The 24,263-nt window shown below is 44.6% G+C and overlaps 1 protein-coding gene across 3 annotated transcripts in view; it reads left to right on the top strand.

The window, feature by feature from the left end:
* The first annotated feature begins 5,035 nt into the window (after window positions 1–5,035).
* The window catches only part of LOC120895766 (FMRFamide receptor-like), a 67,542-nt gene continuing 48,314 nt past the window's right edge, over window positions 5,036–24,263 (top strand). For 2 of the 3 annotated variants that reach the window (XM_040299365.1, XM_040299363.1), the window contains exons 1-2: window positions 5,042–5,307; window positions 7,610–8,086. The gene's annotated coding sequence lies outside the window, so the exon portion shown is untranslated. Of the gene's footprint in view, window positions 5,308–7,609; window positions 8,087–24,263 lie in introns of all 3 variants that reach the window. The other variant, XM_040299364.1, reaches the window with a different exon arrangement.

The following is a 24,263-nucleotide window of genomic DNA, read 5'->3' as shown; positions in this document are numbered from 1 at the left end:
CATACCCTACTCCGACTCAATACGTCCACGGCGTACAGAACGGTAACATATTTCTCCAAATATCTGAGCTTGGGTATACGGGGAAACCCAACCCCTTGGGAAGATGGGCTATATGGCTAAATTGAGCGGGGGGGGATGACCAGCGTCTGTTCTCCATGTTAGGGGCGGCTGGTTGCCCCTTCTGTCCTGGCATCCTACGGGACTTTAATCAGCTAGGATGCGTAGGCCCTACGACGAGACTGGAGGTTGGGGGAGAGGCCTTGCAAGCCACCCCTGGAAAAACATAAACGCAACGAAAGGAAACCAAAGAATTTCGAACCGGACCAACCGATACCGACCCACGCAACCGAACAAGGCAAACGATTGGAAACTCGGAACATGGAACTGCAGATCTCTCACAGCACCCGGAAGTACCCGCATTCTTTCGGACGAGGTGAGGGCCCGTGGCTTCGGAATAGTAGCACTTCAGGAGACGCGCTGGAAAGGAGTGACGGAGCGCCCCTATCGTAGCGATTGCACGATCTACCAAAGCGGTGGTGAAAAGCATGAACTCGGTACGGCGTTCCTGGTCATAGGTGAGATGCGAAAGCGAGTGATCGGGTGGTGGCCGATCAATGAACGGATGTGCAGGTTGAGGATTCGTGGCAGGTTCTTCAACCTGAGCATCATAAATGTGCATAGTCCGCACCTTGGAAGCACCGATGACGATAAAGACAATTATTATACGCAGTTGGAGAGGGAGTACGACCGCTGTCCACAACACGACGTTAAAATTGTCATCGGGGATTTTAATGCTCAGGTCGGACGGGAGGAGGCATTTAAACCGACGATAGGAAGATTCAGTGCCCACCGGCTGACCAACGACAACGGGCTTCGGCTCGTAAACTTCGCCTCCTCCAAGCACATGAACATTCGCAGCACCTTCTTCCAGCACGCACCTCGCTTCAGTTACACCTGGAGATCACCGCAGCAAACACTTTCCCAGATCGACCACGTTCTCATCGATGGAAGGCACTTCTCGGACATAATCGACGTAAGGACCTATAGAGGAGCAAACGTCGACTCAGACCATTTTTTGGTTATGGTTAAGTTACGCCAGAAACTGTGCGTGGCCAACAAACTGCGCTATCAGCCCACCCCAAGGCTCAACACAGACCGGCTGAAACAAGCTGTTGTGGCGAGGGACTTCGCAATCGCGCTTGGGGAAGCGCTGCCGGAGGACACCACTACCGAGGCGATGTCTCTCAATGACCACTGGCGCATGGTGGAGCAAGCCATCAGCAGCACGGCCGAGCGAACAATTGGCCGCGTGACCCATAACCAGAGGAAGGAATGGTTTGATGATGAGTGCAGGCGAGCACTCTCCGAGAAGAACGCCGCGCGGACCCGCATGCTCCAGCGCGAGACCCGGCAGAACGTGGAAGACTACAGACGACTGAGAAGGCAGCAGACCCTACTCTTCCAGGACAAGAGGCGCGGCTTCGAAGAGTCGGACGAGCAACTCATGCAGCAGCTATCCCAGTCGGGGGAAACTCGTAAGTTCTACAGGATGCTGAATGCGGCACGGAGCGGTTTTACTCCCATGACCGCTATATGCCGCAGTGAGGAGGGAGATATCCTGTCGGACGAGCGAGAGGTGATCGACAGATGGAAGTGCTACTTCGACAGACACCTGAACGGAGCAGATACCAGAGCAGACGCAGGAAGCAGAGGAGAGCAACCCTACGACAGCCAGCATGACAATGACGAAGTGCTCCCGCCATCTTTGGACGAAGTCATCAGCGCCATCAAACAGCTGAAATGTAACAAGTCAGCTGGCAGCGATGGTCTGGTGGCCGAACTGTTCAAGATGGGTCCGGAGAGGCTTGCCGTCATCATGCATCGGCTGATTGTTAGGATTTGGGATCAGGAAGAACTACCGGACGAGTGGAAACTGGGTGTCATACACCCAGTGTACAAAAAGGGCGACAGGCTGGACTGTGCTAACTTCCGGGCCATCACAGTCCTGAATGCTGCCTACAAGATCCTGTCCCGAATACTCTTCTGCAGACTTTCGCCTCTTGCTACAGATTTCGTCGGCAGCTATCAAGCTGGATTTGTTGGAGGCAAATCAACTACCGACCAAATCTTTACTCTACGGCAAATCCTCCAGAAATGCCGAGAGCACCAGATCCCTACGCACCACCTGTTCATCGACTTCAAGGCGGCATACGATACCATAGATCGGACCGAACTATGGAACACCATGCAGCAGCACGGATTCCCTGGGAAGCTGGTACGACTGTTGCGGGCCACTATGGACGGGGTGCAGTGCAAGGTGAGAGTGACAAACATGCTGTCAGAAGCGTTCGAATCTCACCGGGGTCTGAGGCAAGGGGATGGACTCTCCTGTTTGCTGTTCAACATCGCTCTGGAAGGTGTCATGCGAAGCGCGGGCTTCGACATCCGGGGCACGATTTTCACCCGAACTCTCCAATTCCTTGGCTTCGCGGATGACATCGACATCATCGGGCGAACATCTGCGGCGGTGTGCGAGGCGTACACCCGACTGAAACGCGAAGCCGCTAGGATTGGATTGAGGATCAATGCGACGAAGACAAAGTACCTGCTTGCCGGGGGCTCTGACCGTGATAGAGCCCGACTCGGAAGCAGAGTATCAGTTGACGGCGACGATCTCGAGGTGGTAGAGGAGTTCTGCTACCTTGGCACGATCGTAACTTCGGACAACAACGTAAGCAGCGAAATCCGAAGGCGCATTGTCCAGGGAAATCGTGCCTACTACGGGCTCCACAAACTCCTGCGATCCAGAAGACTCCAGCAACACACGAAATGCGCGATATATCGCACACTGATACGTCCGGTGGTCCTCTACGGGTACGAGTCCTGGACTTTACTGACGGAGGACGCCAATGCACTCGCCATTTTCGAACGGCGGGTGCTAAGGACTATCTTTGGCGGTGTGTGCGAGCACGGCGTGTGGAGAAGGAGGATGAACCACGAGCTAGCTGAGCTGTTTGGCGGTGCAGACATCCTGACGGTCATCAAAGCCGGAAGGATACGCTGGCTGGGGCACGTGATGAGGATGCCGGACTCATGCCCCACCAGGAAGGTGCTCGTCAGCGACCCGTTCGGCACGAGGCGTAGAGGAGCACAGCGAGCTCGCTGGCTGGATCAGGTGGAGTCGCACCTGTCGGAAATCGGATGCAACCGTGGTTGGAGGACTGCAGCCCAGGACCGAGTTTCCTGGAAACGAATTGGCGACCTGGCCATGTCTACGAGACGTGCTCATTGAGCAGGCCAAGAAGAAGAAGATAATATGTTCATAGAAATTTGATTGAAGTAAAATATAAATGTAAAATGTAGGTAAAACCGGAATAAAATCTGTTCCACTCGTTATGGGAGGGACGATTTTTCATATAATTTATCAAAATGTAAACAAATTTGTTATAGAACTGAAAATGTGCATATATGAATTGGAAAAACTGAAAAATGTTTTCATAATAATAATATTTGGGAAGATATTCTGCTCCTGGCAATAGTTTTATATTAAACGATTGTTTGTATTGAAAATCATTTGCCTGAACAATAATTAAAAAAATGCTCAATGTTAAGAATTGTAAACTTGGGTTCGCCTCGGAAGCAAAAATTGTATCAGAAACACAAACGATATTGTTCGTTATTCGAGATTTTACTCGTTAAGAGAGGTATTTGTTGAGCATTTAGATTTGCTCGTGATACGAAAGATACGTATGGGTACTTCTTATGGTTCCATTCTTAACATTAATGTCGAGTGCTAAATTAGAAAATTACCTACTAAATCCAGTTCCAACTTGTTAAATTTTCTCGCATGTTCCGCGTCAAACAATCTATTCACAACCCATAAGTATATCTCAGTCAGATTAATCCATTTGCGTGCAAAAACTACTACAAACTACTACTTTTATTCGTGTATCAGATGCTTGTTGACACGAAATCCAAAACGCTACACACCACGCGGTTCTTCTTCAACAAAATGCGCGCGAAAATTGTCGTGCACTCACGCAAACACGAAGTGGGCGAAAATGAACACGACACTCACGCGGAGTCGTCGGTTTGAGTGGCCGTTTGTTTACACTGGTGAGTGTCTGATCTGGGGCAGCAAGTTGGGGGACGCGTATATGGAACAGAATAAGCAAAGCTTGCTGCAGGGTTTGCGACATTGTTTGAAATTACACTCTATTACGCTCTTCTTTAATCAACGAATTTTTAACAGATCTCTAGAAGGTCTAATTATTAAATTCTGTACTGTACGGCCAAAACTAGAACTAGAACATGTTCGTCTTTAGTTTTATGTAACTTAAAGATAAGTTCTTTTTATTCGATTGTAGTAGATTTCAATCTTCCCACATCGAAAAATAATCTATTTTAATGGACGGATGACGTAAAATGTCTAGAATAAATGTTTGCTTTTCATTTCCAACAATATAAGCAAGCTTCCGCTACTAGTCGATAAACGATGTCGAACGAAAACAGACTCTCCAAACCACAGCCTCCCAGCACACAATGAAACTAAGAAAAAAAACTCAAATTAATCGTTCCGCAAAGGCGAACCGATCGTAGCTGATCAAAAGAAAAATAAACAGCCACGTGCCCCACATCATCCGGGTTGCGCTGCCGGTTTCTGTGTGCAGTAACGAATTTGTTTTTATGTTTCTCGTTTTCAAATGCTGCCCTATCCATCCCGCTATCACGTCGCATTGATCACGGCGCTTTCGCTTGCGGCCTCGTAGCAAACAAACTAGACGAACCGGCAGCAGCCCATTTCGAATCACCCCCCCCACCCAAAACAGTGATCGTTTTGTGCAAGATAAAAAAGCAACGAAACGCGCGCTGGTTCATCAGCTGGTTGGTAAAATTAAACCCGAACACTCGCTCTCCCACTCATCCGAAGTGGGCACTCCGCGCGGACGGCGTTCACCCAGTGGCGGCGCCCGGTGAGTGCCCTTTTTGAATTTCAAACCGCACTCTAGCACCGTGAGCGCCCCAGTTTTCTTACCAACGCGCTACGGTGCGGACGGATCGGATATTACCGTGTGCTGCCCCGTTCGGTGGTGGTGCGTGTCACAAATTAGGAAGAAAAAAATAAATAACGACAAACATACTGGCGGCTACGGACACGATCACTTGCCAGCTGCTGACGTACCGACTGGGTCAGAGAATTGCTTAGTTGTTGAGGGAGGCGAAAGAAAGGCGTTGCCGTTGGCGGAGGCGAAGAAAACCTGACCATGACAGTGGCCCGCTTGTTCGTCGTGTGTGTTAGATAGAAAGGTTTGCTAGTCCCGTGCGGAGAATACCGTCTGAGTGTATATTTAAATTTATAAGTATGGGCTTGGTGCTGTGGCAAATTTGGATGTGAAATGAAATTAAATAAAAAATGAAACAAGGAAAAAAGCAGAACCGGAAACAAGAAAGTGATCAATTTGCCGCCTTGTGATCATCGTCATGATTGCCCGCGAACCGCGGTTGATACGTTCGATCGAAGCAGTGACGGTGACATAACATTGTGTGATTTACTGCCCCTTGCCCTAGAACGCTTTCGATCAACGTCCGCCGCCTCCTTCTGCTTCACCTCCCGGGAAATGTCATCCGAGTGTCCGTCGTTCGGTCAGTGTCCGTCGGGCGGAATGTGTGTTTTTAGAAATTTCCCAACTAATCCGCCCGTCACATGGTTTAGCTTTTACTCCGTTCGTTATCAAACGTATGTTTAAAAAGCGGGATACCAGAGCGAGAGCAGAGAGAGAAAGAGCGAAACATAATCAACACTTTTATTGATTCATTGCCCAGTGAAGTATGCAAACGAGTGATTAGTTTGATTGCCAGTTACTCTACCATCGGTGGAATTCGAAATCAACTTCCTTTTGATGTGCACAGTGCTGGTGCTCTTGGGGGTGTTCTTTTTTATTATTATTATTTTCGCGTAATTTTAAATCATCCCAAAAGGGATCCTCCTTTGCTGTGTAAATATGAGGCGCGATGTGAAAAAATCAACTATTTTTAGCTGGGCGTGTCAAAGCGCCGCGAATTGTAACACTGTGTAGTCATATATTGGTGTGTTTGCGTTTATACAAACGTTCTGTGTGTGTGTGTATGTGTGTTTTTTTTTTCATTCCTTCAATATTAGTCTCTATTTTTGTGCCCCTTTTGCTGCCGCTCTTGGTGATCCTTAACCTTTCCTTTTCGTTTCGATTTTTAATTTGCGTGTGTGTGCGTGTTTTATTTTTCTTCGTTTTGTTTAATTTCCTTCAAAAGTGTCGCACGCTGCTACTCACCAACCGATGGCAAATGCTCTTGCTCTTGCTATCTGGTACGATGTGGATGATGAATAAAAATAATTAGCAAACGGTGGCCGCTCCCCGATACTTGGATGGTTTGCATTTGTCCTTGCGATGAATACGTTATCTTTGGTGTGATCTTTTGGGGGGTGGGGCGAGCAGAAATGCAGAAAAAATACAGTGCTTTGCGGTGTGAAACGATGTTCCTCAATCCGAACGATATTCATGACCAATAACAAGCGGGAAACGATTTGAGTGATGTGTTTAAAAGATGAAAAGCTCAAAATATCTGACAGATGAATTAATTGTCACCGATTCCTCTCACCAACGTCACCCCCGTGTGTATCGAGTGTTATTGTTTCATTCAGAAAGTATCGAGGGGACGCAATTGGCCGCTAGCTAATCGGCCGGAATGGATATCCCTTTCTCGGCTTAAGGGAAAGAACACGAAAAGGAATGGGATCCGGTAGAAAAGGGATAGATTCACGAAGTGGGTTTAATGCGGTGGAAAAAAGAGCTTATGATTAAATCCTACTACTTTCAGTTTGGCCGTGCAAGCCCTAACTATTTACAACCCGACACCAGCGAGTTAGTTTAGGTTGCAAATCCAATCCACGATCGCAATATCTTTGCTACGGGGCGGCATTGAAGAACCCCGTCCGATGGTGTGTCGTGAAGTTGCGAGCCGGAGACGATGATCGGGCCCGAGGCCGATGATTGCTGTTTGTGGTGTAGTTTTAATTAAAAAAGTAGTGTCCTCCAGTGTGCTGGTGCAGTGAAATAGCTCCCATCTCCCGGAAGTGTCGGTCGTTTGCCGATGGGAAGAGCAGGAAGAAGGAAGACGCAGTATTGGCATAGTCGTGTTCGTGAGTGCGTTCGAATGGTTCGAATTTCTCCCATCAGGCAGCGCCGGCTAGTGTGCGATACTGTTCAATGAGCTAACTTTTGCTCGTTAGGCCACAGGCCGCGGCAGTTCGTGGCCGTGGCTCGAAATGCGAAAGCGAAACCGCAGCATCGAAACATGCTTGGCTGGTACCAGCTGCTCGAAAGGCTCGTAAAAGTGTTGCCATTTGCCCGATACACTGTCCTTGTTGGCAGCTAATGATGTGCCGCGTCAATTAAAGATTTACAAACGGAATGTGTACAAACGATCGAATGGAACGAATGGAACGATTGAATGGGACAGCACTGCTTATGAGCCCGTTTTATTTCAGTTTGCTGTAAAAGGAAACACACCATTCTTCGTCAAATTCACACGCCACGCCGTTCTATTTCATCTTTCTCTTACGTCTTTCCAGTCTAGCAGTTGTTTTGGCTTCCGTTGTGTACCACGGTTTTGACACTGTGTGTGCGCGTGTGTGTGTTTGTGTCAAAATGTCCGCAGCAAATGCCTGCCCTGAATTACTAATCAACCATAAATCAGCCACGATGTAACAAGTGATTTTCCATCTAGCGAGTGAGCACTGCTGCAAAAAATTGAATCTGTGTTCTGTGCGCGTACTTAATAAAAACGAGTGATAATAATCATAAATTTAAGCCCATTGAGCAAAGTGTGTTTGTTAGAGTGTCTGCCTGTATAGTAGAAGCGGAAGAGCGATAAAAAAACCGAAAAAATGCGTTACGCGTGAAGCAGGCAAAAGTGTTTTCTTGCTAACTTGTCGTGCTTTTCATCATTTTGGAAGCAGCTTGGATCGCCACCTCCCCAACAAGCGCCCAATCAGCTCTAAAGAAATGAAAATACGAACCACCCGAACCGAAACGACGGCAACGAACAGGTAAGTTATTACGAGTTGATTTCAAACAAGAACAAAAAAATATCATAATTAGGCAAAGGTTAAACATCAGCAACAGAGGATGGATAACATCTCCACTTACCTGAGCGGAATTGCCCGGAGTGCCGCAGCTGGCTTCATCTTCACACAGTCCATCCATTAACTGCAAAACGGAGAGAAAACACAAACGGGGTTAAAAATCTGGGTGCGACTTACAAATGAAAGAAATGATTATCTCACACTGCGCTTCAGTTATCGCTTCTCGCATTTCTGCCCGGAAGGGTTGGTTTTTGAGCGAAACGGTTTTATGAAATTTTTGGTGCTTGTTTTGGTTGCTGCAACAAACATTTCATACACATTTTTGAACCCTGCTCGGCAACATCTTTTCCCTTCGCAGGCTGCCGTTAATTAGGGTAAAAAGAAGGCTTCTGCACAGGGTGAATTGCAATGCCATTAAGATAATGTAGCAAGGCAGAAAGCGACCTTTAGATAGCGCTTGCGATGGTAACCGTAGATAGTGTGTGTTTTTTGTCTTTTTTTGCTGATATTTCTTGTTTTTTGTAAGGTTGAATAAATATTGGCTGAATTTAAAAAAAAATAAAAAATGTTAAAAGCAACCTCTCTCAAACAGGGTTCTACACTTGGCTGTCTTAAAATTCGCCAGACCCTTGTTCTCAAAGATGCCATCATTTGTATTTTAAACTTTGTATGGTACAACATATCTATACACATTAAGCTCAATTTCTCATTAAGGTAACACCTGGACGGAAACAATTGTCTTGTCCATTCCATATACCAAACACACGCATAAAATGAACTTGAACTGAACGACACGATATACCATTACACCTAAGGCATACACCTCTAAAAACAAGTATTGAAGTACCACAAAAGAATCATAAATTTCATGGAAAGCAAAAACCAAACACCAAATAACTACCATTTAAGTATTTTGATTGCCACGCTCAAAATAAAACCAAACCCCACCGAAATGCTTTGATAAGTTTCACACCCTTACCAATGGAGACGCCAGGTGGTTCACGTTCTCAACCACTTGACGCGACATTATATTCGGAGGAATGATTTATCTATAAATAGTGGCTGTATTTTATGCTGACGGCATTCGTTTTCTTTCCTTTTTTATTTACTCTTTGGCACTCTTGGTCTAGATGATAGTCGTTCTTCGAGCAGGAGTGCCACAAGCTAAAGATACACATGCCAAATGGAAGCCTCCATGCTTTGAATTGTTTTGACAATCGTTTGACGGAAGGAAAGCGCACCTTGAGCATATTCGATTTTATGTACACTCACTTTCATCTTAGCTGTGTTGACACATAATCATTTGGTTAAATCGTATCCAATTAAACCTTTACACTTCTCCATATATCTTGTTTATGGGAATTCCTGATGGCAATGTTGATCACCACTCGCGTCTTATGAAATAAAACACATACTGTTTATTCGATGGAGTGTTTCGCGTTCTGTGTCCCTGAACAATCAGTTTAAACCTACAGCAAAATTGATCGTCTTAAGGCCACCAAACAACAAATCTTTCCCAGTTGGTAATTTCATTTTATTTTTTTTCAAATACCAATAAAAGGTGTGTGTGTATGTGGGCGAGAAATCGAAAAAAAAAACATAACAAAGAACAAAAAACCAAAAAAAAGAAGAAAAATTACCGAAACTCTAGAACGATTGGCAAACTTTCCTGACCACTTGCAAGTTTACGGATGGCCCAAAAGAGTTTTCGGTTTGTTTCGAGTTTTTGAGTAAATAAAACTTCTCTTCCCCCTCCATCAGACACAGACACAAAGCAAGCGGCGAAATCCTTAAAGCAAAGATCGCTGATAAGAATGCAATAAAAAGAAGGGTAAATCAAAGCGACTTTCACCTTCGCCGGGTAGCGAACACACGATCAATAGGGACCGCGAACGACTTGTAGAACTTGAAGCTTGAAGCGTGAGTTAGCACGTACCGCTTTCGCTTTATCTTTATCGTTATAGGGACAAGAATATCCGTGGAATGAGAAAAAAAGAAAACTAACCAATATTATTAGGAGAAAGGAAACATTTCCGGAGTCATTTCCTGCGTACGGTAATAAACGCCGTTCCGCTTTGTTAGCTAAGTATTATTGGCAAATTTGTCAAGTCTAACTTTTTGATCAAAGCATCGTAGATTGGCTTGCAAGCACAGGCTGAGGTGCAGGGTGTAGGGCGATTATCGTGTCTGGAGCGTCGTGTTTGTGGCCGTATGTAACGATGCTAACGCCAATTCACGGCTTGCCTAACGATCTGTTCGACCGCAGCAGGACACTACCATTAAAGGACGGCACGGCAGCTGATGGGCCCGATGATAAACCCCGTTCGTTAGTTTCCATCACAGAGGGGTTGTAAAAGTGCACAGGTGCATGCAAACAAATCATTTGTGACATCATTTGCGGGTTGCTTCCATCGGCATTGCGCGCCCGTTCGCTTCTCGTTCACTGTGGCAATTTAGTGACGAGTCCGCAACAACGGACCACACGACTGCTTCCAGGCACTGGGGACTACATACATTTTCACTTCTTCTTCTATTTTGTACTCGCCCTACTCGTCCCAAAAAACACACACACACAGAGACTCACGCAAATATGTGGCCGCGGGAAATTTGGCGTAATTAATTTTCCGCCATTTCAGATAGACACTCACGTCGAGTGATGTGATTAGCCTTGTGATTTGACCACGTTTGTACCGGGCGGTTGAAAGTAATTAACGATGTTGCGGTTGAGTTCCATGTAATTGCGTGACTGTGTGCATGTGGACTTACTTTTTTGTGTCGAATGTTTGTAAGCTGTACTTTAACATTTGCACCGATGCTACCGCACATTTCAGCGAATTAGATTGTGTGATTATTTGCAAAGAATGTGATGGTATTAGGATATTTCAGAAGATTCAAGCTCGAAGCTTTAATGGTTGTAAACCGGATTGAGAAACAAATCCTTTACATTGAATCTGTTATTGCCTAAAATTCTGTTCCTGTAAGCGTTGGCATAGACCCAGCTTTACATGAATAGTAATGAAGTTCATCTTTGGTGCATAGACTCTTTTTACAGGTTTATCAGAAACCATCCACGGGTGGGCGCTGTGAAGACCTCCTCAGTTAAAACATTCCAAACCACCAAAAAGTACAAAGGTTTTGGACAACCCAAACACTGCTCAAACAGCCACAAATTAGTAGATGATTATTGTGTTTTTTCTTTTAGAATCGTTAACCACCACAATCCTCTTCGCTCCTTTCGCCCAGCGTTAAAGAAAAACAGCGTAAAACCGTTCGAAAACCATCCGCTGTTCGATGAAAAAAGGATATCCCTAATTGCGTCTAATCCGGTTCGAGTGGTTTACAGACGAAGCATAACAAAGCAGCATCCTAGGGATGGTACAAAAAAAGGAAGTCTGTCAAACACCCATAATACCACACAAAACTTCCACAAAGTAAAGCACTACGGTCCACACCAAAAGGAGGAACGATTGAGGGTCTGCTCTAAAAAAAACGTTCAAGAATGCTGCTTGAGTTTTATTCGTTTCCAACGGCGGTAACCACCGGCTTACATCAAGCTTGTCCGTCCTCCAGTCTGTCTTCCTGTCCATTTGCTCGAACCAACAAAAAAACGAACTGTTTGCGCTAACAACAACACATCCAGCCAATTTAGCATTTGACAATACCGCGAAATTTCTAATTAGAAACGACACTGTAACATTTTCTGCTCCGTTTGTGTGGTTTCCGTTCATCAATCACAGCTGGCTGTTGATGTTCGACTGTTTACGCAACGGACGGGACATTCTTCCACACTTCCGAGGATCAATGCCAGGATTTAAGGACGTTATATCACCGTCTGAAATGCGATAACACCGGAAAGCTGATTTGCCCGGAAGGGATGACTTTTGTTTTCGACCTTTCGCGGTCTAATAATAGGACCACGTGGGTCGATAGTAGTCAGTGTGCTGTGGTTAGAAAACGCAGCCCTCCGAAAGGTCGACATTAAATGCCCATCCATAATTCATTTGTTTCGTCAGAGTTTGTTGTTTCGTTGAGATGCGAAGCCATCGAAAATGGGTAACGACTGGCAGATAGTTTTCTAACTTCAATTACTTTGTGGAATCAATTAGTTCGTGTGCTGTTCCGCTCGTAGCTTATGCAAAACTGTTGTCGCTGTGATAATGAAAACAGTGGCACTGCACTGGTCTGTAGGAAGTGCATTTGCATTTGATTCTTAAGCATCACTAAGCTGCTTACAAAGAGTGCACAATATTTGCATCGCAAAGGGTACAGTAAGTTCCATAAGCTGACTACTGTACGAAGTGTAGCCAATCAATTGGGATGGGAAGAAATAAAAACTAGTGAATCAGTTTAAGATGGGCACGAATTTATAAATTACTTTGTTGTTTTGGTAAAGAATGATTTGGCGAAGAATCATCGTGAATGAATTGAAAGCGGATGTTGATGATTTGAAATTCATAGTTCCAGTGCATTAATTTTTGAGCTCTTGCTAAAGCCGTACTGCACTATTAACACACATCTTCTGCTTAGTACCATCCTTGGATAGAAGAATAAACATTCTAATTTTTAACCGGAACTAACTTTTAAATGCTTTCTGCCTCTCAGACCAATGCAGGCAAAACTTTCACATGAAGTACCAATAGAGGCTAATACAGTTCACCGGTTTGTAGGGGAAACCTTTGCCATTGGTTGAAACTTGACCATACCAGGCAAGCAAAGTTACTTCCCCCTTTCATCGGTAGTTTTGATTGAGCAAAGTTTTATTGCTAAAAAAATCTTGCGCACCTTAGAACCTTTCCCTTTTCTCCCGAACTTGCTGCTTAGACATTATGCAAAAAAGATTATTTGAAAAAGCTTTCTACCGTAACGGACAGGATGTTTTACAGCCTATTCTAATCCTTGGCTAGCAAGCTTGTTTTATTATGCCGCTTCGTTTTCAAGCACAGCGGCATCTGGCAAGACGAAACAACATGCTGCTTTGCATAATCTCAAGCACATTATGCACAATATTGGGCGTGGGCGCAAATCAAACTTATTAATTTTTCGGATCCTTTGCTCGATTCGAACTTCGAGCAGAGTTTTGGGTGAAAATTCTTACTACTTGAGCCGATCTATACAAATATAAGCATGAACCATAAACGTTTAAAAGTAATTAAGCTTTCCTGGAAGGGATTTGGTTTGATAGAAGGCTCAACTTTATACCTGCAACGATATAAAATCAATACAAAAACGATAAAAGATGGTCAACAATGGGCATAATTATTCCACAGCAATCGTTTGAGGTTCTCCGAAACAATAAATGATTTAATATGCTTGATGGCGTTATTGATGTTGCACCAGACGGGATGAACGATTATCCACGGCAGGGCAGGATAATGTTGTTAAATTCCATACCGATGCCATGCTTTTTATTCAAACAAACGTTCCATTCACGACCGGACTCAGTGGCCTTGCGCAAGCAAACATTCAGCCCTGATGCGCCAAAAACCCTCGCAATCCTTTGGCAGTGAAAGTTTTTGCAAATTCCATTCGACGGTTAAATTGTTTGCTTGTTTGCCCGTCGCGCCCAGAGAGCCCGGAGAACGAACATGGCGTAGTAGAGGTTCCGAAAGGTTGTGGTTAGACATTCAACCCAAAGCGAATAACTACACAAGAAGATCAGGGAAGATAAATGTTGTCTGCGTTATTTCGGACAGCAGGCACATTAGCTCTTCAATAGTATGCACATGTACCAGTGAGAAATATGAAAACTTCAACGTTCCTTTGTTGCGCTGTAGACCTTTGCTGATGTATCAATTCTTGTTATAACTACCTGCTAAAATCGCCAAACATTCATCGTTTTTAGTTAAACTACAACCAACTATAGACAAAAACACTTGCTTTTAAAACATCTTCCTACACAGTACCCAAAACCTAGCCCACCGTATCCTTTACCCGAATGTTTACTTACACACTAAAGCGTCACCATTGCCGCTCTGGGAGGGTTAAAAACCTTTTCGTGCATGGTACCATGGCAAAGGTTTGAAGAACGCTGGCTCCATCCCGCCGGAAGCAGCCAAGCAGCGCGGTTTTGCAACTAAACATCCGCCAGCACTGCCGAGATCAATCTTGTGTGCTGGGAAGGAAATGGGCTCCCCGGACAAAGAAAAAACCACACAGACTGACTGATGTGAGCGCTTCTATTCAAACGAATTTTTACAGCTCTCGGAAAACACTCCTGCTGGCCCTGTTTTTTGCTCTCCAAATGGTTTGTTTTTGGTTGGTTTCGGTGGGTGTACCGCCGCCACGGGTCGTTAATTTTTGCAGACCGCCGCCTGCCCGGAAGGACAGCGAGCCATAACGTGGTCCCGGACTCACCGTACTAACCACATACTAACCCAGACGCTCTCTGCTCGCTTTTAAACGAATAAAGACTTTCCGCTCCAGCACGCGCAGAGGGTAACGCTGGAGAGTTGGAAGGAATAGGGAGGAGAAAATAAACACCAGACGACGAACCTAACATCAATGGATAAGCATGTAGTATTAAGCCTCCGCTAAAAATCAACATCCTTTCATGAGCCCTTCGGTTAAGGTCAGTAAATCAAGTGGACAGATAAAAGGAAAAACGTTCACCTTAAACATCCCTTGCCGCAGGCGAAGGGTTTTGTTGCGTACGAGCCCGCACACGTAACCACCATGCCCGTTCAGCAACATAAGCTTTAGCTGAATAAAGAAAAAAACAAACAGAGACGACGCAAATCGATCCAGAATGGTCCAAAGATCGACAAAACGTGCCGCCCTCGATTGATCGCTATTATTTGCTATCATCAGCCAGATTTTCACACCATCCGGCACCACCTCCAGGCACTGTTGGGGCAGCCCGCGCGTTACCGGAACTGCCAATGGGAAGGTCGTAATTTTCACTACTTTCCGTTCGTCGCACCTTGCACGCATCGTTTACGGCGAGTTTTGTTGCTGTATTGCTGTCTGCCGGTATAAAAGCTGATCTACTACGACTGTTGGGTTGCTTCAAAAGAAAAAGAACCACAAAGCTACATAGAAAGAACGAACCAACATTTTAGGGGCAGGAGTTGTGCTTCTGCCTTTTCGACTGCGAGCGAGAACGAGAGACGCTGTTTGAGGAACGACCGAAACGAAATTTAGGGAACCCTGTTCGCGTTTATAGCTCCAGCCGGATTACGGTACGCCGGTGGCTAAATTTATTAAGCTGTCCATGGCACACACACACACTTGCACCACGTGTTTCACCTTTCACCCAGACCTCCATAAAAGGTAAAACATTCCCGAGATGGAGAGTGGAGTTTTAAGATTCCTTTGCTATTTTACACTTTTACATGAAACGAAAAAAAAACACCCTGAACTAGAACAAATTTGAACATTTCGTGCAGTGGGGAAAAGGTTCACCAAACTACACTCCCAAAGGGGGAACCGAAAGACGCCAGCCGCCTCGCACGAGAGATGCGTTAGCGACCGTTTTTGGCACAGTGGCACTTTCAGCGAATCCACTCAGTGTGTCAGCGTTTTGCTACAGATTGATTCTTTTTGTGCGCATTTTCCGCTTCCACAAGGGTTAAATCCGCCAAGAAAGGCTGAGATGAAGCTACCGCGTACTTGCTCGCTGGTACCTAAAGTCCCTAACCCTAAGGACGTGCCTGTTGGCGATTGATTTGCATTAGGATGCAAATGTTTGCATACGATGCACACCACCATCGATCGTGGAAAATGGTGCTATCGGAATGCTAGCCGCGATACCACTGCTTGCCCGCACTGTACTTGCATGCGTCAAGCGCTGTTGCATATGTAATAAGGTTCAAATAACACACAGATTCAATGACGATAGTGGCGTGATTGATCAGCGCAGGGTCGTATGCTGTGAACGACGGAAAAACGAATGGAATACGCAAAGAATTGCATCGTATTAAGCAAAGGGAGACCCGGTGCTGGGGTACAATTTATTCTCCTCGGAGTGTCTCTATACTCTGGATGGTTTGCTCTATCTATTCGCCTGTGACGCTAGCGTCAAATGGCGAATGAAATAAATTCTTCTACCCGTAAAAATATCGGCAGCACTGGCAACTGAAAGAGCAGAGCTATGAACCCCCATCGGGAGATACTGCATGAACGACTGGCACTGTCATCTGGTTTACTCTATTATGAGTGAGATGTGCCAATTTGGGGACAAACTTTTCTGTGGCCCAAATGAGATGTGCTCGTTATCGAGTTAGAACTTTTCTACCGTATCTTGCTGTGGCAATTAAATGCAAGAGAAAAGATTACAGTGAACCGCTGAACATTATTATTCATGTACACCGAGCTTACTCCAATTAGATGCTAATTTAAACATACGATGTTACTGAGCTGAATACAATATTCTTCTTGTGTCTTTGACAGTGCAACGTGCACGTCAGTACAGCGAGACCTCATTGTCCTTGATACATGTGAACAACCACATAAAAAATCGATCCACGTCTGGTATTATTGCCATTAAGTGTTGACTCAAGTTACTGCACAACGCTTTCCTAAAAACATGATATTTTGAAATTACTATACCATTGATTCCTCTCCTCAAGACTGTAGATAGATATAGCTCTCTCGATAGAGCATATACGGAACCAAACATTATCCTGATGTTGATCCTTCTTTTGAAATCTTCTCCCCGAAACTGCAACAGTCATCAATTACGTAGCGAAGCTGGTAAAGCTTCTACCGTTGCCATTACAGGGCGGTTGATTCTACCCAAGGGACGTACGGTCACTCCGGTGCCAAACGATACCCGCCCCACAGGACGCTTCTTTCTGATCCCGTTCCCAAACCGTTCCCGCAACGTAGCTGCCTACCCCTCCCTCACATATGATTACGCCATCAATTACGCACCGTTGACAAGGGCAGGTCATCCATTCGGGTGTGTGTGTGTGTGTGTGTGACGACAACGTGCAAAACAACAGTATGGTTTACTTCTGCTGGTCAACACAGACGGTTTGCCAACGGTTGGCCACGATCTGGTTCCACGAGTTGACGCAACCACACAACGAAAGCAAAAGTCGTGTGGACAAGTAAAGAACTCAGTACTCTGGGATGTGAAGGGTCCAAGAATGATCGGAGTGTGAGGGGGAGAGGGAAAGGTAAGCAGGTCATCAGATCCATTCATTGCCGTCTCGTAGTGCACACTCACTCACCGCACACATGTAATTTCTGTGCTAATCTCTTGTGGTGAAACTGGCCTCCGCAGTGACAGCGCACAGATTAGTGCGGGTGGCAGCGCGTTTTTTTTGTGTGTGTGTGTTCCGAGACCTCTATCCCACGAGCCAATCATTCATGCGATAAAACTACGACTGCATACATACTTGAGCCAATTAGTGGGTTACGCATCATCGTCCCAAACTGCTACACTGTATTCCGTCCTGTTTTGGGGGGGAGAATCAATGAACTACTTCCGAACCGTACCATGTAAGTTGCCAATTAAAAGAGTTTTGTTTAACTTTCCGAAGCGTGACAATTAGGGTGTGCAACTTTTGCAGCAGGCCACTACTGTTTCTTCAAAGTAGTTGAATTTCTAGCCGAGCTATTCCACATTCGTTGTGCTTGGTTGTGCTCTTTTCTTCCTGAGAAACCAACGCAAAAGACTATAAATTCAATTTAAATTCGAGGAAAAAGATGACCATTTCAGCAGACGCTTGCACTGTAAACTACTGGTACACAGCCCGCAGTAATTAGCATGTAAAACAAGGCACTTCGGAAAGGTTCTCCTGTGTGTTTGCCATCGCTTCTTGGTGCGCCGTAGGACGCTTTCTCACCGTACAACATAGACTGGCCCGATGCGTAGTTGTTTGCAGGAAGAACTTTTGCTTCAAAACTACAAGCATTATTACATGTTGTAAATTACTTTTCTTCAGCTGTTGCGAGCTATCACCAGCACATGTGCCATGTGGTGTGCAGCGTCCCCTTGTGCTTGTCTCCCGAGAAAAAGTTTCCTGCTTTTATGCATTTCCATGCAAAACCACACGCACACTGTAAAAGGCAATGTACAACATTGTTTATTTGCGGATAGACTAGCAGCCCCTTTCGACCGCTGGCCGAATGGCAGCTGCGCAAGGATTTGCTTCTTATTTATACGTTTAGCATTGCCGATTGTGTGCGGTCTAGCTACCCTTACGTCATCGGTGCGTATCGATAAACATTAAAGCCATTGCTGTACAGATTCCCTGGAATGGTGTGTGCCCTTATCTGTCATGCCATTGCCCGAGCGTTATCTTTGCGGAAGGGTTACGCAGCAATGCAAGAGCAAAGGTTAAAACTCTTCCCCAAAGAAACCCCACCCCAGAACGCCCAGCCTTGCAGAAGTGTTTTAATACGACGTTCTGCAAAGTTCACACACGTCGCATGGGTCGAGACAATGTAACCTTCCGATGGGTGCATCCTTTCAATTACCTAGTGCACTTTTCAACTCCTGGCAACCGTTCGTGTGCTGCGGGCGGTAACGAGGTTTTATCGGAATGGGAGAAAAAGGATTGGACAAATGTGGGCGGTGGCCACAGTGCTATAAATCTTACTACAAGCTTGCTCCGTTTTGCTTACTCCACCACCACGTGGGAGCTGTAAGGGGAAATGCTGTAATTGAACGCTATCGGTATACGATTGCTTGTTAGCCGTGCCCTACCACCCTTTAGACAACGGCTGTTCCCATTTCATTCGGAGGCTTCTGGGTACGGTAAAGAAAGGCAAAATCGACAAAAAATAAACAGAAACGTACATCGAACACTCATTATCATTATTTTATAAATGTGTTCAGAAGATGTTTCGCCAGTCCAGGGAGCCCTTTTTAAATAAATATTTCATTAACTTAATTGCAAAGAAATATAGTGGCGTAATTTATGGAGAGATTCTCTTCTCATCCATTAATGCAACTTTTTTTTATCGAGTAAACGAACCAATCATCTGTCCAACCACTACTATTTTGCTGTACAGAAGTGCAAACAATCTCGTTCACTGCCCGACGACAGGAAGGTTAGTTCAACAGCATGAACTTGCCGAGCTTGAAGCGACCAATATGAAGAAGCAAAAAAAAAACGCATTAACCATCCGCAAACATCCTTCCTTCGCGTAAAGCTTCATAAAGAAAATCGGACCCGTTTGCGTCTCGATCGAAACCCCCTAGCAAAGGCAGAAAACGAAAGTTTTCAAAACAGGGAAAACGTGCTGCAGCACTGCCACACGTTCGCAACAAGCGAGACGCAACAAGCGCGCTAGAGCGAGTGAGCGAGAGGCGTGCACGGAGCGTCCGGTACACTTTATTGATGACAAAATGGGAGAAACTTTATCACATTCGCCATTATCGAGACCATCATCGTGCACGACCACCACCCAACTCCCTAACTAAAGCAGGGGAAACGGGAAGAGAAAAGCCACTGTCATTATATTATATATGATGTGTACACGGTCGCTCCAATGGACGCGTTACACACACACACACACAGCCACGGGGGCAAGGGGTGGCAAGGATGTTTTATACGTTGGAAAATACGTACAACTTCAATTGCGAGAACGTTATTCTTTTCATATCGCCATCGTTCACTTTCTTCACCCCCCCCCACCCCCCTCTTTCCTCCGTTTGCACCGACGCACCGAGCTGGTCCATTAAGGACAACAAAAACGGCTAAGTGATGTAGTGATCGTTTAAAATTTGCTCCAAACAAACAGCATTATGAGCTGATGAAAGCGGAGTGCTTCATGCTTTGCTTAGCCTTCTGTATTTATTGAATGAATTCAGTTAAAAGCACTTCGGAAGTGTGTGTGAGCGTGTGTTATGGAGTTGGTTGATTGCTGAATGGTTGCAGAAATAAACAAACAGAATCAAGTGGCAAATAAAGTTTGCCTTTGATGTGCTCATTCATCTCACATTTAGCATGCTCGGAAAGGAGTTTACGGTGGAAAATGATTTTTCATTTATTGAAAACAGGGCAACTCTTAATGTAATCACATTTAAATGATATTTAATAACGATGATGCTCTAATGGGGCGATAAAATGGAGCGAAAACTGTTGGAGTACCACTTGACGCGTTAATTAAATTGTACTGTACGTACACACCTTCAATCTGAGCACCTAAACATCCACATGTCATGCTTGGTTTGGGTTATTATTCATCTCCACCAAACAATGGCATGTTTCGTTCCTCCCAAAGCATAGTAGCTTCATAATTATACAGCAATTCTTAGAAATCGTATGTTTGGAATTCCATCTATTTCCAACCATCTCCGATCGGTTCTACTTCAAAGAAGCTAAACAGTTACGACTTATTAGCAGTTCTTGAGCAAAGTATGATAGTGATCAGCTACACAACACCACCACACGAATTCTCGCATTCCTTTTATTTGTACGCGAACCTTGTACAGTTCTTGGAACGTAGTAGCAACATCTACTAGGGACATACTTCAGTGGCTTTACTATCGTACGCCCCAAAATTCATCACAAAACAGACAATACCACTCTTGCGCTCTGGCAGTTGACCAACGATGCTTACACACGATAAGATGACAACGCTACCGTGCACTGGACAGACAGGACCAATCATTTCCATTCTCACCTGCCAATATTTGGTGTGCGAGAAAATACCAATATTCAACAACAGCACCACGTACTGACACGACGCTCGCAAATCAAAATGTCTTAAAAACAGACAGACCTCCCTATCGCATTACTCAATCAAATAAGTCGGCGAGGCAAAAGATTCACTTCATTTTCATCATTCGACCCAGTCTGAGCAGTACCAGCCCAAAAACATGGATGTAAACATCGTGTGGTGGTTTTTTGGTGTTTTTCCCTTTTTTTGGCTTCCCTCCTACCCTTCACCCTGGGCCAGATTGCTTGTGCTGAATTATTTTGTCACACATGCGTTTACACTCGAAACCGGAAACGGAGGCCGCACAAAAAAAGAGAACACTGCCGTGACTCGTGCTGTGCGCTTATGGCAAATGGCAAAAAGTTTCTCCACTTCCGAGAAAAGCGGTCCACAAAATGAATAAATAAAACATCTTGTACCGCACGGTTTATGGGGGAGGTGGGCTGCGCGATAAAACACAGCCCACAGTCCGGAAGCCCCTGATGTTTCTACTGTCAGTTGGCGTATTTATTTAAACGAAGCACACACATACACACCGGCACATACGGCAAGGAAAAATATCAAATTACCTCTCACAGATCCGCTTCCGCTGTGCATCTCTCCCATTCGGATAAGGAGGAGGAACCACTCAAACTGTACCACCATATTGTTGTTGTTCATTTGTTGTTGTGTTTTATTCTTGTATTCGCACAACACATTTTTCATTTCCGCTAAATGCAATACCGATCGATGTGCGGGGTCGCGGGGCAGGTAAGATGGGTTCGCGTTGTTTTGCAAATCCACCATCAACCAAATGGAGCGTCGCAAGATGAAGATTGCCACGTGTTCCTTTTGCGCAATAATTCTCCATCATCATCATCATCATCATCATTCGCCTCTTTTCGATCTCATTTCCGTGCGCACTCATCGCAACCAGATGAGGTGCAAAAGGGGGGAAAACAGGGTAAATGCATAAAGCACCCTTCCCGCTCTGACAAGAATGAATCGGAAGAAAATACGCAGCGCGCGAGCCGTGCAAAGGTGGGCGTCGCGAATTGGTTAGTTTTTCACACGGATTTTTAACCATTCACACACCACTACCAACCAACGGCATCGGAATATCACCTTTTTTTTGTAACCCAAAGCAAGCGACCATGGCATCGTTTTTACACGTTTTTTTTTGCTTACAGAGGGCAATCATTTTCACCCGACTCGGTCCCAGGCGTTCACCCGCATTCGGTCGCGCGGGAGACTCGCGCAATGTCGCACACCAAGTGACAGGTTTTCGTCACAGGTTCATCCATCCTCACTCAAGGTGGTTTTTTGGGGCCGGCCCTGTCGCCCTGTTGTTGTTGGTATTGTAGTGGTTGTTGTTGTTGTTGTCATTGTCGTCACCGTACCCCCACACGCGGCCATAAAACCACTGTCAAGCTGGTGAGCGATAGAGATGGGCGAGTGAAATCTATGGTTAGTGTGTGTATATGCACGCCTTCACTTTAGTGGAAACAGATGCGACCAAGTGCAAACGTTCACACACAAACACACACAACCACACACACACACATGTGTGATCTTTGCGTTGATCGACTGTGTAAAGAGGATTGAAATCATCACCAGAGGGAACGGGACGAAGGTAGGTCCCCTGATGTTCCGCGCGGAACTGTTAAATGTTACAAAAATAACACACGTAAGCCGGTGGTGTACATGACACCGGAACGGTGGGAGATCATTGGGATTCTTTTTTTTGTGTGTGTGTGTGTTGGGGTCTGCATCTCCCGTGTAGATATAAAATCTCGTTTGGCATTGGCATTTCAGGACGATGCAGTTCTCAGCCGTAACGGTAACAATGTGACTCGGTAACGCCACTGGTTTATGGCCAACTCGACTGGGTGGTCCGATAGTATCGGCTAGATAAATTGAGCAAGTAATTGAGGGAGCCTGACAGTACTGAAGAGATGTATGATTTGTAAATCATACGCTCGTAGTATGTGTATGCCTGTCATTGTTACAAGGACTACCATTTAAAGCCACAATGGATACTACCCGTCTGTACAATGTCTGCTGTCATTTTGTAAATGGAATGATCATTAAACATTACAAGAACGATTTATATGCAGGCTTGGTATAAACTTGGTAAAGACATTGGAGAGGAATTACAAATAAATACTTAGGCACGAGCCTATGATGTAAGTCTAGCGAGAATTGGGTCTTTTGATGTTTTCCCCTTACAGTTAGCTTACATACACGCGATTATTACAAAACGGATCCTTAATTTACCACCTTGGCATAGAACAACAGATGTACACAGACTAGCAAATTTACCAAGTTTGTTTGAATACATAAAAAATACTATGGCTAAATATAATGACAGACAACTAAGACTAAGGGAAACACAATGAACTACTTTTGACGTAAATAAAATAAGTTAGTATAAGTATTAATTAGAGAATAGTTAAATACCTAAGAACGTAGAATAATTCGTTAGTTACGTAAGAAGGAAATTTAAAAATAATAGAAAAATAAACAGGTACCAGGGTTTTTTTGTCAATTTTTCCCAAAGGTTGGATCATCCTCCATAATCATCCCATAATAATTAATTTCAAAATGGCATAGCACAAGAAAGGCAAAGTAGTAGAAAGGCAGTTAGTATTGAGTTAAGGTGCGAATAATGGAATTAAGCGACCAGAACCAATGTAATTAATTGTGAAGAAAATTAAGTTTATGTATAAATAAATACTACTACTACTACTACAACTACACGCGATTTGATAAGTATAAAAATCAAGCCTTCACCACATAAACATCTTAAAAAAATTATCGAGCTTTACAGCAAATATTCGCAGAGGAATTGGACTAAATAAATAAATAACCTAAAGAAACTAAATAAATAAATACATAACCTAAACAAATAACTACTAAATAAATAAATAACCTAAAGAAAAGCTGCGCTTTGTGGTTGCGATAGTAGTGGCATACCGTAATATCCAAGAATCGAGTAGGATCCAAAACAGCCAGACGGTTAACTACTAAAGTTTGATAAAATAGTCTATTGCAAATTAAGCTTTGAATTACCCTTGGTTCGTCTGAGAACATTGCGCATGTAGCAAACGCTCGCAACTAGTAATTAACTTTTTCTCTGCCTTTAGATCACTCTACTGATCATTTTAATCAGACACGTGAAACATAGAGAGATTTAACATTGTCAACACTAAACCAAGCAAATATCCGTTAATTATCATATTTTACTTCTTACCTCTTCCTATTTAAATGACGAACCTCATAACCATATTGTAGCTTCCAGCACAGCAAGCAATCGCGCAAACATGCCGCACTCTCACGCCTTCAACCAACGCCTTCAACTGGCACGGTCCAACTATACATCGTCTATCCAACTATCGCTCGCAGCCATGCAGCAATAGAATTAAATTCAAAAGTTGGTAAATATTGAATTAAAGTTTCTCCATCTCAGCTCGCGTTGGCTGACGCTGGCTCAGCCGCGTAGCACAACTTTTTAATCCTTTATCCATTTGGCTGGCTAAATTTCACT

This window comes from Anopheles arabiensis, chromosome 2 (genome assembly GCF_016920715.1).
Source record: "Anopheles arabiensis isolate DONGOLA chromosome 2, AaraD3, whole genome shotgun sequence".
Lineage (NCBI taxonomy): Eukaryota > Metazoa > Arthropoda > Insecta > Diptera > Culicidae > Anopheles > Anopheles arabiensis.
Note: the sequence above shows the minus strand (reverse complement) of the source record. Positions and strands in the feature narration are given on the sequence as shown.